We start from the raw sequence: 18,677 nt of genomic DNA on the forward strand, positions 1-18,677 counted from the left end.
CGGTTTCTCTGATTCCACTCTTCACAGGGTCTACTTAGAGACAACATGCTTCCTGACTGTCACCTGGTCCAACACCCTCACCGCACAGGATTAAGCACACACCTCTCAAATCCATTTCCTTGCACTATAACATATCTAGAGCTGATCCCCTTACCTGGACTCCTCCTCAGCACTGCTCACAGGAGGCAACTTGCCCTGCCTAACCTCTGCCTGTGTGTGTGTGTGTGTGTGTGTGTGTGTGTGTGTGTGTGTGTGTGTGTTGCCAGAGATTGAACCCAGAAGCATTCTACCTTCAAGCCACAGTGCTGGATCAATTTTTATTTTATTTTATATATTATTATTTTTTGCTGTACTTGGGATGGAACCCACCTCCAAGCTACACTCCCATCCCTATTTTTTTATTCTTTATTTTGAAACAGGGTCTCACTGAGTTGCGAAGGGCCTCACTAAGTAGCTGAGGCTGTCTGGGAGCCATGATCTTCCTGTCTCAGGCTCCCAAATGATGGGATTACAAGCGTGCGCCACCACGCCCAGCTCTAATTTTTTTTTTTTTTAACTTGGAAACAGAGCCTCGCTAAGTTGTTGAGGAGTCCTTAAACCTGCAATCCTCCTGTCTCAGGTACCACGATTACAGAACCAGGTCGCCAAGCCCAGCTCTTCTGAGCATCTTGACGAACTTCCCCCATCTGCACCTGTTGGAATCCTAGCCGTCTTCAAGGCCCAGGGTCACTATTATTTCTCTGCTTACTGGGCTAGGCACTGTCCTCAGCACATATTCATAACTCCCAGCACAACCAGGAAGGGCTGCACCACTGCAGAGAAAAGTAAGGACAGCCAGCTCCCAGTGCTAGCGCGTGGGGCGGAGCCAGGACTGAAAGTCAGGTGGGCGGAGCCGGAGGCTCAGCGTGTCTGCGGCCCCCACCTTCCTCCAGGGCTGCCAGGAGCTTTGCCTCCTTCCCCGCCACTTTTCACAGATCACGCCATACAGTTGGAGGGTAAGAATATTTCCTTTCTCCCCCCCCCCCCGCCTTCTTTCAAATCTGCAGCTTTCCCCATGACAGGCAAGTGTTCGACCGCGGAGCTGCCTCTTTTAATTAATTAATTAATTTTACAGAGTCTCACTAAGTTGCCCAGACTTTAAACTTGTGACCCTTCTGCCTCAGCCTCTTGGGTATCTGGGATTATAGGCATGCACCACCACGCTTAAGAGTGAGGACTACTTATTTATTTTTGGTACTAGGGATTGAACCCAGGAGTATTCTACTTCTGAGCTACACCCCCTAGCCACATTTTTTATTAAACTTTGAAATAGAGTGTTGCTCATCAAATTGCTGAGGTTGTCCTAGAACCTGTGACTCTCCTATTTCAGCCTCCCAAGTACTGAGATTACAAGTGTGCAGTCACTGTCCTTGGCAAGTGAGAACTATGTATTATTATTATTATTATTATTATTATTATTTGGTACTGGGGATTGAACTCAAGGGGATTCTAGTGAGGACTCTGTGTGTGTGTGTGTGTGTGTGTGTGTGTGTGTGTGTGTGTGTGTGTGTGTTACTGAGAATGGAACTCAGGGGCATTCTACCTCTGAGCTACACCCCCAGCCCTATTTTGAGACAGGGTCTCACTGGGTTGCGGAGGGCCTCACTAAGTAGTATCTGAGGCTGTCTGCAACCGCCATCCTCCTGTCTCATCCTCCTGAATGCTGGGATTGCAAGCGTGCGCCACCACGCCCAGCTAGTGAGGACCCTTCAACTCCCTCCTGCCCCTTTGTATCTCACACTGCAGACTTTTCAACTTTTGGGAGTTTAGTGTGCACCTGTTAAATTTAATTTGCCTGGAGAGCAATTAGCCACAAAACATCGGAGTCCTGGCTGTACACTCAGGAGATGCGCAGAGTCCTTGAGCAATTACAGAAGGCTCCCCGCGGGCGTGGAGGTTCAGGGAGGCTCCGGATTTGGCCAGAGGAGAGATTGCAATAGCACAGGCCTGTAATTCTAATACTTGAGAGACTGAGAAGAGAGCACCACAGGGCTGAGGGGAGCCTCAGCGACTTAGGAGACACTGTTTAAAAAGGAGGAAGAAGAAGGAGAAGGAGGAGGAAGAGGAGGAGGAGGAGGAGGAGGAGGAGGAGGAGGAGGAGGAGGAGGAGGAGGAGGAGGAGAGAAGAGCTGGGGGTGGTGGCCCACCCTTGTAACCCCAGTACTTGGGAGGCTAAGGCTAAGACAGGAGGATCACAGGTTCGCAGTCAGCCTCAGCAACATAGTGAGGCCTTCCACAATTTAGTGAGACCCTGTTTCAAAATAAAGAATAAAATACAGCTGGAGCTCAGAGGTAGAATGCCTCTGGGTTCGATCCCCAGTACCACACACACACACACACACACACACACACACACACACACACCACACACACACACAAAAAAAAAGAGAGAGGGAGAGAGAGAGAGAGAGAGAGAGAGAGAGAGAGAGAGAGAGAGAGAGAGAGGAAATAATCGGGGTCATAGCGTAGTACAATGACAGAGTGCTTGCCTACCATCTTTGAGGCCTTGGGTTTGATCCCCAGTACTGAGAAAAAATATTTTGATATTTTGAAATAGAAGTTCTTACTTATTTTGGTTGTACTGGGAACTGAACTCAGAGATGATCAATCACTGAGATATCCCAGTCCCTTTTTTGTGTGTGTGTGCATGGTACTAGGGATTGAACCCAGAAGCATTCTACCTTTGGGCTACACTCCCAGCCCTGTTTTTGATTCTTTATTTTGAAACAGGGTCTCACTAAGTTGCAGAGGGCCTCACTAAGTAGCTGAGGATGGCTATGAACCTGTGGTCCTCCTGTCTCAGCCTCCCAAGTACTGGGATCCCAGGTGTGCACCACCACGTGCAGCTCCCAGCTCTTTTTATGTTTTGAGACAGGGTCCTGCTAAATTGCTGAGGTTGGTCTTGAACTTGAGGTCCTCTGGCCTCATGCTGGCATTACAGACATCTTCTGCCACCATGCCTGGCAAGTTCTTTGTTTCTTTTTTATCATCAGTCGGTTCCTCCATAGTTTGTGCTTTTATTGTCTTAAAACATAGTTCCCTGTCATCAAGCTATAAAGTTCTTCATCTTCCAGAACCTTTATAATTTTGCCTTTCACCTTTACATCTCTAATCTCCCTGGAGTTTCTGTTTAGATGATGCTTGGGCACATTCTATTTTTTCTACACCACTCTCATAGTTGGCAGAATGTGAACAGTAATGGAAAATGGTGTTTAATCTCTGTTGGATTTTTTTTTTTTTTTTTTTGGTGGTACTGGGGTTTCTGGAAACCCTTCTACCTCCGGGATACACTCTCAGACCTATTTTTATATTTTTTTTAAATTTGGAAACAGGGTCTCTTAAGCCAGCACAGCTGGCTTCAAACCTGCAACCCTCCTGTCTCAACCTCACAAATCCTAGGATTAAGGTATACAGCACCACACCCAATATATTGCTTTTTTCTAACTCCTAATGTTTAGCCTTTTCTCTATCTAACCCAATTTTTATTTTATTTAATTATTATTATTATTATTATTTTTTTTTTTTGGTGGTACTGGGGTTCCTGGAAGCCCTTCTACCTCCGGGCTACACTCCCAGACCTATTTTTACATTTTTTTATTTTGAAACAGGGTCTCCTAAGCCAGCACGCGGGGCTGGCTTCGAACCTGCGTGATCCTCCTGTCTGTGCCTCCCAAGTGCGGGGATTACAAGCGTGTGCCACCACGCCCGGCTCTAACCCAATTTTTAAAAGTATGAATTTGGAGCTGAGGATAATGGCTCAGTTGTACAGTACTTGCCTAGTGTGTGCAAAGCCCTGGGTTTAATCACCAGCACTGGAAAAAAAAAGGGTTAATTTCCCTATAATTATCAGTTCAATTTTATACCACAAATTTTGATATGTAGTATTTTGTTGTCATTACACTTTCAATATTTTCATAATTTCTCTCTTTCTCTCTCTCTCTCTCTCTGAACTGGGATGGAACTCAGAGGCATTCTATCACTGAACTACACCCTAGACCTTTTTATTTTTTATTTTATTTTTGAAACAGGGTCTAAGTTTCTGAGAGTATCACTAAGTTGCTGAGACTGGCTTGTAACCTGTCGTTCTCCTGTCTTAACCCCCAAGTACCAAGATTACAGATGTTGGCCAATGCTCCCAGCTTTCATTATAATATTTTATTTGATCTATGAGTTGTTTAAGTGTATTTGTCTTTTTGTTTTATTCTTTATTAATGTTCAATTAATTAACATTTTCATGGTTAAATTTTCCTGAATTTTTATGCCATTTGCATAGTTATTCAACCCTCATAGACATTTCAAACCACAATTTGAAATTCAGCCGATTTGATTCTCTGAAGCATTTGGAACACCCAATGCAGACCTATACATAAAAATTAACGCAAACTTGTTAAGCATGTAAATCCTGTTAGACCTGTCGATTCTGTAGTTCAAATACTCTTTCGCTAGTTCAACTGTATGAAAAACACAGGTCAAACATAACAAAACACACAATGCCAGCAGAACTAATTGGTACACAAATGTATAATTATTTATTTTAGGAAAGACCTTTCTTAAAATTATAAATTTTATTCATACAGTGAAACAGAATTGCCCTCCTAAACCTGCCAAGGTTATTGATACTATTGATACTGTATGGGGGAAGAGGACCATGGAGGGGTCTTTGCCCTACATGACCAAAAAGAATTTCAGCCTGAGCCCATCAGAAACACAGACAGAGATTTATTTAGAAGACCAAGAAATACACATTGAAGGGAGAATGTGAGTCTTCTCCAGGGGAGAGACGCACCTTGGGGCTTGCGGGTCTCTTTGTAAGGGCAACTTGAAGAGGAGCAGGTAGGGGACACGTGTGGATGACGTCTGTCCAGTCATCACAAGATGCTTTGGGGCGTTGGGGTCATCTTCCCAGTCCCGATGCAGCATTCTTTGTCTAACCACGAGGTATCTCTTTTGCTCAAACTATTCACAGGTGGGATGGCCTTAATAGGGCCTATGGAAATGATCACAAATGAATGGAAGCCAAGCATGGCAGCACAACCCTGTAATCCCAGTACCAAGGAGGCTGAGACAGGAGGATTACAGGTTCAAGGCCAGCCGCAGCAACTTGGCAAGACACAACTTTGTGAGAATCTGTTTCAAAGTAAAAAAAAAAAAAATGATTAAATAAATCAAAAAAGGCTATGAGTGTAGCTTGGAGGTAGAATGGCTCTGGGTTTAATTCCCAGTAGTGTGAAAAATAAAAATAAGAATAAAGAGTTAATGGGTTTCCTGTTTGGGTGGCCTGTCTTTTGTGTGGGTCCTAACAGTGTTCAGGGTAATTGCCATAAGTGAGTCAGTAAAGATCTACAGATTCTCCAAAACTCTGGGACTGTCAGGCCTGGCCTGGGGGGTGACCGGCCTGGCTTGAAGACTTTTAATACAGACTTACACATTAAATTTACATTTTCCACATCCTTCCTTCGTGCATTTTTACCTATCTTGTTTGCTTCTTCTATGCAACACAGTCTTGCTTCTCCCAGTGCAGACCAGAAGTATGGACATCACTCAAGACCCATTGGAAATGACCACCTGAGAACTCCTAAGTCAGAATCTACTTTAACAAGATCCCCAGGTGACTAGTATACACGTATAAAGTTTGAGAAACACTGCTGCCTAGTACTCAGTATTAACATACAAGTGTGGGAAAAGGCAGTTAGGTACCACCCCTCTAGTGGGATAAGGGACATTGGTCAAAGGACCTCAAGACACTACGGTAGACCTTCCACAACCAAACCAGGGGCTTCTAGGGTAAACTCTCAGATGAGGCACCACCAGTCATGTAAGTTTTCTTTCCTTGCGACAGAGGGCTTTCTCTGAAAAAAAATCCTACATATTACAGCCTCCTGCATTAAGATATAGCGTGCTCCAGGGTGATTTTGGACATGCAACTCACACTGCAATTGCACACCACATAATTGTTTTGTGTGTGTGTGTGTGTGTGTGTGTGTGTGTTGTTGTTGTTGTTGTTGTTGTTGTTGTTTTGGTGATGGAGATTGAACCCAGGGCTCCATTCATGCTTAGCACATGCTCCACCCCCAGCCTTCCCTTCCATAATTCTAATGTCTCGGCAATGTCCATTCTAAGGTGACTGTTTATCACACCACGTGAACAGTTGACAAGAAAGAAAATGGTACCAGGCCAGGCCTAATGGAGGGCTGTGGCTGTGTCTGGGAGTTCCAGGCAGTCCCCAGTGGGGAGCCCCCTTTCCCGTGTCCACACCTCCCCGCCCTGAAAATGCACCGGTGAAAATGGGAGGTAGAAGAGAAGCTGAAGGGACAACTGAGGGTCTCTTGTCTGAGGCCAGTATATTTAGTTGCCAGCATCAGCTCTTCCAGCTCTTTGCTTAGCACTGAAGTTCTCCGCTCTGTTTTGCCTCAACCGTCCTCAGGAATGAAACAGATACGCTCTTGGAGAGCTGAGTTCAGCATCAGGAGACTCGATAGCTCTTGACTTGTAAAGACTCGAAGACACTAAGGGGCTAAGGGGCCGAGTGGCGGACTCAGGGCCTTGTTGCCTCGGTGCGAATCCTGACTTCATGACTTACTGTCTGTCCTTGGAGAAGTTAATTAAGCTCCTTCTGCCGCCGCCTCAGCACCTGTAAAATGAGGCTAATCACTGGAATCACCTCACAGGGTTGGGATAAGGATTAAATGAAAGGAATCATATTAAAGAGTGCCTAGCATGTGGCAAGAACTCAATTATTATGAACCCCGGTTATGAAAACAGTTAAACTGAATACAAAATTCCCACCGAATACTCAGTTTGGTATATAGGTTATCTTTTATTCATATCTTTATAGCTTTTTTTTTTCCTTCTTGCAGTGCTGGGGATTGCTTGCTAGGTAAGCACTCTCTCATGAGCTACATCCCCAGCCCTTACTAGGCATTTTTTAAAAGCTATTTTTTCCATGCATTCTACAGCAACTACTACTACTACAGCTACTGCTTTTTTGTATTTAATTGTGGTGGCTACCTCCCACCAGGTGAAGAATTCCGGAACCACTGATCCTTACCTGAACCCACTGCTGGGAGAAGGAAACAAATTGAACAGGGCTGACTCCTGACGCTGCCTTTTTCTTTTACCAGCAGTTAGGACTTTTAATCCTGGCATTCAGACTCATACCTGTCAATCACCTTTTTTTTTTTTCTAATTAAATTTACCTGGAGTTCGGTTTAAAGAAAATAATTTGTTCAGCCAAAAGTGGTTGCATATTTATGCTACAATTAGTTAAGAAGTCCACAAATGAACCCCTCTCCCGGAGCCTCTGTAAAGAAAGGAGAAGCAGCTGAGAGCCTAAGAGATTTCAGGGCAATTAAGCCTGGAAGTGCAGGTGTGTGAAACACCTGTTTCCCCTCCCGCCCACGCTTACTGACCTGGCCGCCCCTCCCCAGCAGGTTAAAATAATTAACTTACCCTATTGGAAGAAAAGCCCAAGAACTGCTACAGGCAACAAGTCTCCTTTTCTTCTCTTTTGCAGATTAAATGAGAAAAATAAAAAGGTTCATGGGTGGTCTACTAACAGGACAGGGGGAAAAAACTTTCCTTAAGTTAAAAAAGACAAAGGGAAGTGACAAGGAAGACATTGTCTCCCTGAAGCAAGCTCGGTGGCTTAAGTTCAGAGTTCTATGTTTATTTTGTGTAGTGCCTGCCGATTATTCAAGAGCATGAAAAAAAAAACCTATTTTAAGATATATTTATGTGAAAAAATAAAGCAATTGGGGAGGATGTGACTTTGCCTGGCCTGCCTTTTGTGAATGCTTGCGAATTTATAATAAATCTAAACAACAGTCTCTCTCACAAGGGTAAATTATGGTATCTTTAGTGCAGTCTTAAAAAACAGAATAGTCCATAGTTGGGAAATGAAGAAATTATTTTTTTTAAAGTTCAATTTGATTCAATTTTGGCTTTTATGTTTTGTGTATCACAGTTTTGTTTCCTTGAGTTCCATTAAGGCTACTGTTGAATACTATTTGGCATAACTAGAAAAGACGGGGAAGGTAATTTTGTTTTTATGATTACAGGCATTTTTCCTCTCTATTCAAAGCACACATTTAGGAATCTTTGAGACTTTTAATTGGAATCTGTGTTTTTGGAAGATGTAAGGTCAGAGAATGTAAGGTCAGTTTCCTGAAGTTAGGAAACTGGTTCAGTATTTAAGCAAACATGCGTACATTTATACTTTTCTATTTTTCTAAAGATAATTTAAGGTGACTGGTCCAGTTAGACTCTGACTTGAATAAAAGCTTTGTAACAATGCCCACTGCAAATTGCAGGAAGCCGAGGGACTGACTACTACATGTGCTTAATTCCACCCATAATTCTGAGCAATCTATTTTTCTTATAATGCCTGATGGTTTTAAAAGCATTTTCCCCCTCATTTGATGTAAGACCGGTCACACACAACACCTGTCCTGACAAGGCCACTAAATTGATAGGTAAGGTGGCCACGAAGAGAAAGGAGTCCTTCTGATGATAAGGATTTAGGCAGACAGCAAGCAGCAGGCCGGGGACACCCACGGCCCTTTCTGCACCCCAGGTCTTCTGATGCGGGCCCCAGCGCTATTTCTACCACCCACTGGCCAGATGCATTCTCCCCTGACATGGCTGCAGCCTTTTCATGGGCAGGGGCTGAGGTTCCCAGTTGAAAGTGCCTTCTCCCTAGGGCAGCATTATTTCTAAACAGCCAGCAGGTGGCAGAGTAAACCTTGTTCCCAAAGCCACCAGGGCAGCTTTAAGTCATTTGAAAAACCAAGATCTGAAAATTTCAGTTTAGATAAATTTTGCCTTCAAAGCTTCATTAAAATATCAGCAAAAAGTTAATATAAAAACTTAAATCAAAATAGATGCGATTACACATTGCTGACTCGTACCCCCTCAGCAATTTAATACAGTGGCAGAGTATTGGGGGGGGGGTTCTGTTGTTGTTGTCTTATTTTCAGTTCTGTTTTCTTTTCCACTTAGAAAGGCTTTCTTACTACTCATCTGAGTTCATTTCTTGTTAAGGAACACTGTAATCATTAGCTGGGTGTAACACAGATTCAACATTGCGCTCTGTCTAGGTCCAGGATGTCTTTATTAAGTGTTCTCCAAGAAGCACTGGTTACCTAACTCCCAGCCTGGTGCTCTGGGGAGCTAACCTGCAGGAAGTGCTCAGATAACACTGAGCGGGGCTGCGTCCTGAGCTGCTGTGGAGGTGAGCAGAGCCTCCCTCCTCCCCACGGGAGCTTCACTGTGCAGCGACTTACAGGACCTTCCAACCTCGAGAAGCACCAACCCCTTTGTCTAACATTGCTTCAGCTGCTTTCAGGCATGCACCAGTAATGATTCAAAGAGTTTTCCATCCAACACTACCAGACATTTTTACTTAAAACCCTGAATGAACATTGTACCTACACATATATTCTCATTTCCATTTATTTTGCATACATGTCTGGACATCCACATACATCTGTATAAAGGTCAAATCCCAGCATTGTAAATTTCATTGGATTATCCAATTTCTCAAATTGACTTAGAATTTTGCTGCCTCAAATGCCTTCTTACTAAATGTAAGGAACTTGGTTATAAAAGGTAGGAACTAAGTATACCATCTATTTCCTATTACTTATAACTTAGGAACTTAGAGATGTTTTATTTGAAGTTTAATATCTTGTTATGAGATCTGACATGTTTATAGACATCCATAACTCAACTGATTAAAGAAAAAGCACCCTGAAAGTACATGTGATTATCTATTCATATGTTTTGTTTTTTCAGAAAAAGAGCTGTGTATGTATTTTTCTGTCATTCTATACCCTGATATGATATAAAATTACAATGCACAAAAGGAAAAAAGATTTCAAAGTGACTTGTGGAGTTACAAGCCATAAAGATTTTACCGAGTTACAAATCTTTGAACATACTTAGCTGCTAGTATTTAATAAAAATGTATTAGCCGGGCATGGTGGTGTACACTTGTAATCCCTGCGCTTGGGAGGCGGAGACAGGAGGATCGCGCAGGTTTGAAGCCAGCCTCGCTGGCATAAGAGACCCTGTTTCCAAATAAAAATATAAAAAATAGGTGTCTGGGAGTGTAGCCCGGAGGTAGAAGGGTTTCCAGGAACCCCAGTACCACCAGAAAAATAAAATTTTTAAAATGTATTAATAATTGAAGTTTCTAGAATTATGTAATACTTTTACAAGTTGATACCTATTCAGCTGACCAAAAAAAGGTAAATGTTAGTAGTGTGAGCTAGCTTTTTACTTGATTGCTGTCTCTCTCTAATTCACCTCAGCCAGCAGTTGAAGAATAGGGTTTATTTAATAGCATATCTTAAATTATGTTTGAGACTATTCCTTTTTAAATGAATTCAAGGGACCCAAACAGTACAATTGAACCCACCAGGAATTGAACAAGTCCTTGGCACCTTAGTGAAACTCTGTCTCAAAAATTTTAATAAAGGTGGGGATGGTATGTAGCTAAGTGGTGGAGTGCTCTTGGGTTCCAACCTCAGTACTAAGAAAGAAAAAGTAAGGAAAGAAAAAGTTATTTTATTATTTTATCAAAATTACAAGTCCCTGCTGGGCGTGGTGGCGCACGCTTGTAATCCCTGCACTTGGGAGGCGGAGACAGGAGGATCGCGCAGGTTTGAAGCCAGCTGCGCTGGCTTAAGAGACCCGGTTTCCAAATTAAAATATAAAAAATAGATCTGGAAGTGTAGCCCGAAGATAGAAGGGCTTCCAGGAACCCCAGTACCACCACCACCAACAACAACAAAAAATTACAAGTTCCAGTTTACAACTACATTAAACTCTTTCTGTGCTCACTTCCTCCAAGGACAAGCACACACATGAACACATACAACACTTTCTTTCTTCTTTTTTTGGTCCTGGGGATTAAAGCCAGAAGCATTCTACCTCCAAGCTACATCCCTAGACCTTCTTACTTTTTATTTTGAAACAGAGTCTCACTAAATTGCTGAGGCTGGCCTGGAACCTGTGATCTTCCTGACTCAGTCTCCCCAGCACTGGGATTACAGGCGTGCACCACCACACCCAGCTACATGCACACAGTTTATATGAACCCTGAACCATCCCCTTCAGGGTTGTTGGGAAGCGAGGCGGCCCAGACAATGCTATACCTACATAAAATTTGCTTTAAAATGTGCACTTTTTGTTTGCTTTTTTCCAACGTTATGTGTTTCTTTGTATTATGGATTGGGTTGAGAGCTGGACGATTCTTTTTCCTGTTTCATCCTAAAAGCCCAAGGATCAATGCCAATTGCATACTTAGATCTCAAGGCAACTTTTCCAGCTGTGCTCCAGCTGTTTTCTATTGTGCTTGCTACCATGAACTTGATGTCATTTTCAGATTTAAGTGAAACCTATGCAAGACTTTAATCGTGTCTCGTGATTAGTCCTTGCTCTTCTTTTCATTTCTGGTGTGTGTGACTACCCTAAGAGAAACACAACCGATAAACAAAACAGCAGTGTATTCCCAAGGCAAAGAATATGTGAGAAATTCGTATTTGCCAGTGTATCTCAGAGCTTTATGTCGGACCTTAAAAAAGTCCATTGCTCTATTTCTACCAGAGTACTACTTCAGATCCGAATATAGGATTGATATAACCAGAAGGGCAATAATTATACTTTTTTCTATTATCATTATAGGATTCTGTGCGTCATTGTCCAATCTACAGAATAAAAAGTGCTGCTATGGCAAACATAGGGGAGATCTAAAATAGAAAAATATAGCCAGCCATGGTGATGCACACCTATGATCCCAGTACATGGAGTTTGAGACAGGAGGACTACATGTTTGAGAGCAGCTTCAGCAATTGAGCGAGATTCTGTTTAAAAAAACAAACAAACAAGATCTGGGGGTGTAGCAGAGGTTAGAATGCTCCCCAATACCAAAAAAGAGAAAAATATAGATGTTGCTAGGATCATTTATGAATAATCGGTTACCAAAGCAACAATTTGGCCTGTGTTATCAACAACCTGCATTCCAAGAAGTCAAAGAAGGAGCAAGCAACTAGAGTCTACATTCCAGTCATATTTGAAGTATTTTCTAAATCTATAGTATAAAGAGCTGATTTTGATTTAAAACTTGATAAATGCTGCTTTCACATACAAGTCAAAGGAAAGTAAATTCTTATAATCTACAGAAAAAAGCCAGGACTGCCAGAAGCAAACTTCTCAACCATTATATAGCATTCTGTTGAAAGTAACTTGCTGCCGGGCATGGGAGCACACAGCTGTGATCCCAGAACCTGGGAATCTGAGACAGGAGCATCACAGGTTCAAGACCAGCCTCAGCAACTCTGTAAGACTCTCAGCAGGAACCTACTGAGGCCCTGTTTCAAATGATAATAACTGATGATGATGATGATGGTGGTGGTGGTGGTGGTGGTGGTGGATGGGGATGTAGCTGGGAGGTAGAATGCCCCTGGGTTCAACTCCCAGAACTACACATATACACACAAAGTAACCTGTCTTTTTGTTCAGCTAGAGAGACCAGACAGTAAAAGAAATGTGAAGTCCATCAGCTATTAACTTTGGACCTGACTAAATCAGAACTAGAATAATTGAACCCCTTTTATTAGAGAGCAATTTCTGGGGGAAAAATACACATCATATAGAAAAGCCAAGTTTTAAGAAATGCAGAGAACATTAATTCCAGCTATGAAATTTTTGAATTTCAACATAACCCTGAAACATTTACATATATTTACATATGCCCATATGATTGATAATCTCACATGTTGGGAATACTTTGGCAGTGTACAAGACAGTCGACTCTTCATATCTGCAGGTTCTGAATTTGCAACCAACCACAGATTGAACATATTTGAAAAAACAAAATGGCATTTGTAGTAAAATATGTACAGATTTTTTTCTTGTCCCTATTTCCTAAAAAATATAGTATAACTACTTACACAATGTTTATATTATACTAGGTATAAATATGTATATATTATACTAGGTATTATAAGTAATCAAGAGATGATTTAAAGTATACAAGAAGATGTGTGTAGGTTATACTCAAATACTATAATATTTTATACAAGGACCTTGGGCATTCACAGATTTTGGTATCTACAAGGTGGAGAGTTCTAGAACCAATCTTGCCCTACTCCTTATGAATATTAAGGAACAGCTGTTTTTATTTGATATTTTTGCATATCGATGTGAACTTATTTTAACACTGAAAATTACAGAGGTTAAACAACATTTCCTCTAGTTTTACTCACTGCAAAAACACAGAATATATTTGGAGTGGAAATAAAAAATTCATCCTGAAAGATAACATCATTAAGGGAAAACATCTTTTGACAATTACTAATTGATTTTGGTAACACATTCATAGTACAAGAAAAAAGTGGGTATTTTTGGGGACCAATGGCCTGAAATTACACTTTCTTGTATTGAAAAAGGTTAATTAGGAATTGAGCTCAAAGTTAATTTTTTTTAAGGTCAGCTGCTATGCTATTGGGTCCTGTGACCCTGTCTCAAGTAATCACAGCATTAACATACAAGTTATAGCTTTCCTTTCACTTGATGACATAATCTCTTTAATTGGTGTCGGGAAGCCTGCATGTGAAAGAACCGTGGAAAACACCTAGAGACTGTAATTTTACTCTCCCCATTCACGGGGCAAAAGAAACAAGCCTTAAGAATGTACTGGAGACTCATTACAACCCCTAGGCAGTCAACACAAAGCCCTCACATTTCAACCAAGAGTTTTAGGAATGATCAATTCTGTTTAGTTCTAACTTTGGCTGGTGAACTATTAACCTTTACAGAAAAACTGGTGAATGCTACATGTCAGATAATCTTCTGTGAGAAAGCTTAGAGGGTGGATAATGTGGCTTAACTGATTAGACATAAAGGTGAGAAGATAATATTTGCGAAATTATTAAGTGTGCTCTCTGAAAGAGACTACTAGAGTGAGGTTCCCTGCCTCTTGGACTTCCACAACTCTTTCCATAATTCTCTTTTCATGAATCTCCTGTGGCTCATTAGGCAGACTCGATGTGGCCCATTTATACTAGTGAGTTTAAATTCACCTTTTATAAGAAGCTGATCTTTCCCTAGGTCAGCATTGTTGTGACTGTTTCCTGAATGGATTCTATCTAGTAAAAACGGAAGCTACTGTAGGGTAGCCCTTGAAATACCACCATGGAACTTCTGCCCGGCTGTATTAAGCTTTGGGGAAAGGAAGCCAGGGACTGCTGCAGCCTGCCGAGCCCGTGAGCACCGTGGAGCAGCTCACCCCAACAGAGGGTAAAAACTGACCCTCTTCCTGTTATTATAAATATAAGTGAATATATATTCAAAATCACTTATCTACTGAAGTAGAAATAAAGAACCAATGAGCCCTGGAAGAAACAAAGCCTAGAGCATGATTTCTATTTTGGCAAAAATGTGAAATCTCAGTGGCCTCTCTGCAGAAGGACCTATTGAAAGATTCTAAGCTAATGAAAACATAAAATATATTTTTCAAGCCCTTCTCAAGGAAAGAAGGCATGAGCTTCTCTGCTTATGGAAGGCCTCAAAACAGCTCCTGTCCTTATGATATTGAACATTACTTTTCCATGGTTTTTTTTTTTTTTTTTTCCTCTTGAGTTCTGGCATGTCTTTTTAAAAATCAGGTAACATCCAAGCAAAAGGTACTGTGCCTAGAAAGCCTTGTCCTGGGCCTTGCATTGGGTGCCATCAGCAACATGACAGCAGGGAGGTGCTACCTAGCAGACATAAGAAATCTTTACTTAATAGCCGGGCGTGGTGGCGCACGCTTGTAATCCCCGGGCTTGGGAGGCTGAGACAGGAGGATTGCACAGCCTCAGCTACTTAGTGAGGCTCTCAGCAACTTAGTGAGACCCTGTTTCCAAATAAAATATAAAATAGGTCTGGGAGTATAGCCTGGGGGTAGAAAAGCTTTCGGATTCCACTCCCAGTACCACACACACACACAAAAAAAAAAAAAAAAAAAAAAAATCATTACTTAAAATTGGTTTGTCCTTGGTTCTGATATAAAGAGTCTCCTTGCAACTTGTCTAGACAAAACTGTGTTCTGAAGGGGAAGGAAGGTAGAATGGGAATACAAATAGCTGCAGGTGACTGCAGAGCACATGTGCCTGCCTTTGATGACGCCTGCCGGACTGTGGCCACGTTTTGCACTGACATGCTTCACTCCTGTCTCTGTGTAGGTGATACTGTCTTGTTGCTCTTGTAGTGGTGGTGGTTCTAGGGATTGAACCCAAGAGCACTCTTACCTCTGCGTTACACTCCTAGCCCTATTTTAAATTTCTTTTTAAATTTTGAAACAGGGTCTCATTAAGTTGCCGGGGGCCTCATCAAGCCGCTAAGGATCTCAAACCTGTGATCATCCTGTCTCAGACTCCCGCATACTGATATAACAGGCACTACTACGCCTGGCTAATAAGTTGGATTTTTTAGGTCTGCTTTGTGTTCCATATGATCTTGCATTTTTCTTCTCTGCATAGTTCACACAAACAATCAAGTATCAGTGTTTTTTAATTATAAGGACATAACATCTTTCACTTTTATGACATTTCAAGCCAGAAAATAACCCATTTTCCCCTGTTATTCAGAGTTAGCCCTTGCTACAATTTTATTAATAAGTGTAACAATGATGTTGTTCTTATGCCTTAACTATTTTTTTGTTTGTTTTTTTTTCTTCCCTTTTGACGGTATTGGGAATGGAAACAAGGGGATTTTCTACCTCTGGGCTACACTCCCGGACCTATTTTATACTTTATTTGGAAACAGGTCTCACTAAGCTGCTGAGAGCCTCACTAAGTAGCTGAGGAAACCTGTGCGATCCTCCTGTCTCAGCCTCCCAAGTGCTGGGATTACAAGCACGCGCTACCATGCCCGGCCCTAAACTATGTTTTGCTTTGCCAGAAATAGCTTCTCTCTTTGCCAATCTGGTGCAGCCTCTGTAATATCAAAAAGACTCACTACATCCAGAAAGTTTAAGTATTTTTTTTTCTCCTTGAGCCGCTCAAAACTAAGTTTTGTTTTTCTACCAGGGTTTTCAGCAAAATTTGAACTCTATACCGATCTAAAATGGTAATTTATATCAGGGAATTTGCATTCCTTCTCCACCTGGGAACTTTCCTTAGGAAAAGGAAATAAACATCAGAAATGGTTACCTAGGAATGCCACTGCAAACCTAATCATCTTGAGTAAGATAGACCAATGTTTTCACTCTCTTCAAGAAAAGCCTGTCTCACAAGGTTGTTCTTGACCTCATGCTCAGGTGCCTCTCCAACCTCCAATTCCTAACCATCTTTTTGTGTGTGTGTGTGTGTGTGTGTGGTACTGGGGGTGGAAACCAGGGGCTTTTCTACCTCCGGGCTATACTCCCAGACCTATTTTTTTTATATACTTTATTTGGAAACAGGGTCTCACTAAGTTGCTGAGAGCCTCACTAAGTAGCTGAGGCTGGCTTCGAACCTGTGCGATCCTCCTGTCTCAGCCTCCCAAGTGCTGGGATTACAAGTGTGCGCCACCACGCCCGGCCTTCCTAACCATCTTAACTTATTTTCTATCATTCAAAGCACAGATCTCTCTCTCTCTCTCTTTTTTTTTTTTTTTTTTTTGGTGGTGCTGGGGTTCCTGGAAGCCCTTCTACTTCTGGGCTACACTCCCAGACCTATTTTGTACAGGGTCTCTTAAGGCAGCGCGTCTGGCTTCGAACCTGTGCGATCCTCCTATCTCTGCCTTCCAAGCGCGGGGATTACAAGCGTGCGCCACCACGCCCAGCACACAGAGCTCTTTCTCTTCTCAGAATCTTGTACAATGTTATTTCTGCCGAGAATATCTCTTCCACTTGGACAATCACTACTGAACATCCTTTAGGTGGGGCTTGGCTCTGGGGTCAACTCCTTCCAAAAGTCTGAGTAAGTGTGGACCAACCACTTCCCCTACACCTTGGGCTATGTAGGTGTGCCCTTTATCCCCCACGCACGCTCTACCCAGCACCCTTTACTTCATGTTGAAAGTATATAAGCCCCTCTGTTTCTCTTGAGGGCCAGGGCTACATATATATATATATATATATATATATATATATATACACACACACACACACACACACCACATTTTTTAACCTCTGGTTTCCTGGCATCTAGAATAATGTCTGATACTGGTAAGTGCTGGTGAATGTTCCAGGAAATGTATTTTGTTCATGTGTGAGAAAACTTTTATTTTTTGTTTAAGTCATGTATGACAAAAATTCCTGAAATATAGAAACCTAGAAATAAATATTAATGCTTTGTTAAATAAGAATAACTTTAATATTATTTTAAAAACCAATAAACCCAATGATCTGGGCTCAAAATAAATATGATCATGCTGGATTGGTCTTAACAAAGATTTTAACATAATCTTTTTATAGGAAATCAACTTAAGCCCTACACAGGTCACTTTAATTGTGTCTTCTAGGATAAGAAGATAACCTATCTTGCCCTCCCCTTGTCTCTACCCCTTCTTTTCAGCCAAGTTAAAATTTTAATGGGTGTTTAAATCCACATGTTTGAAACGGTGAGTTTTGACCAGCAATTTGTGGTCTCTTCATAAAGGGCACAATCAAGAATCAAAATTCTCTGCCATTTTTGTTCAGTTGTTGTGCAAATCAATGAGCCTGCATCGCTGGTGTGCCTTTAGCAAAGCAGGCATTTGTGACAGCAACTCTGAATAGAAGTTTTCCTGTTTACCTTCTTATCACTTGTTTAAGTTCTAAGGAGAGAGACCTGGCCATTTTGTTACAGAATGGGTGTTTTCAATGCAAAGAAGAAAAAAAAAATCACAGTTTTGAGTTTTTACAATGTTTGCCCCTTTTCCCAGCAGGGATGTGTTTTGAGTGCCAGGAGACAAAAAGTGTGGCCTCAACAAGCAGAATTTTAAAAAGAACATCATTTTCATTATGTAGTCAATCTCAATTACAAGCAAATGTTTTCTCTGTGGAGACTCTTCTCTTTCAGGGCATTATGTGAGCCTCTTTTGTGGGTTGAGAGAAAGGATCAGTGGTCAATAGGGAGCAGAGTGCTGTGTACAGTGGATTTTTGTATCCCTCCGTCTCCTACATAATGCGTTTTGTCAGAAGAACAGCCCGCCATCCTGAGCAGATTTGCTGAATTAAAGAGCGCAGCAGGGATAGGAAACTTGTTGCTAGGTGACTGACCGGCGCTGCTTGGCGGGTCTGGGCCGAAGGTGACTCTCCGCTTTTCTTCCACTACTTAATCTTGCCTTTTAATCTGCATCTATAATTAACTCTCTTAATGCCACACATCCATTTGTTTCTTCTTTACTGCACTTCAGGCAACCAATTTATCATTATTTAGTCTTTACACTCAAACAACAAACTATTTTTTCTCCATTAGCGTCATACAAGGTGAAACCTTCTGCAGTGCAAAGAAAGATGTAGACCCAGGAGCTATTTCTTCACTTCTTGTGAGGATTTTCAGAGATACTTTCGCTAATCTGAATGGAAAAACACATCCTTGAGGAAACACTCCTGTTTTCCATTATCTCCACAGTTGATTGTGTTTAATTAATTGAAATGTTCTTGGGGACCTTTAAATTCCTCTCAG

The 18,677-nt window shown here is 41.7% G+C and overlaps 1 protein-coding gene across 1 annotated transcript in view; it reads left to right on the forward strand.

Annotated features, from left to right (window-relative positions):
• The window catches only part of SIX6 (SIX homeobox 6), a gene marked incomplete at both ends in the record, with an annotated part of 288,574 nt that overhangs the window by 158,817 nt on the left and 111,080 nt on the right, over positions 1–18,677 (forward strand). Inside the window, one exon of the mRNA XM_080707467.1 lies at positions 2,090–2,177. The remainder of the gene's footprint in view (positions 1–2,089; positions 2,178–18,677) is intronic.

This window comes from Muscardinus avellanarius (genome assembly GCF_963383645.1).
Source record: "Muscardinus avellanarius genome assembly, chromosome: 12".
Taxonomy (NCBI): domain Eukaryota; kingdom Metazoa; phylum Chordata; class Mammalia; order Rodentia; family Gliridae; genus Muscardinus; species Muscardinus avellanarius.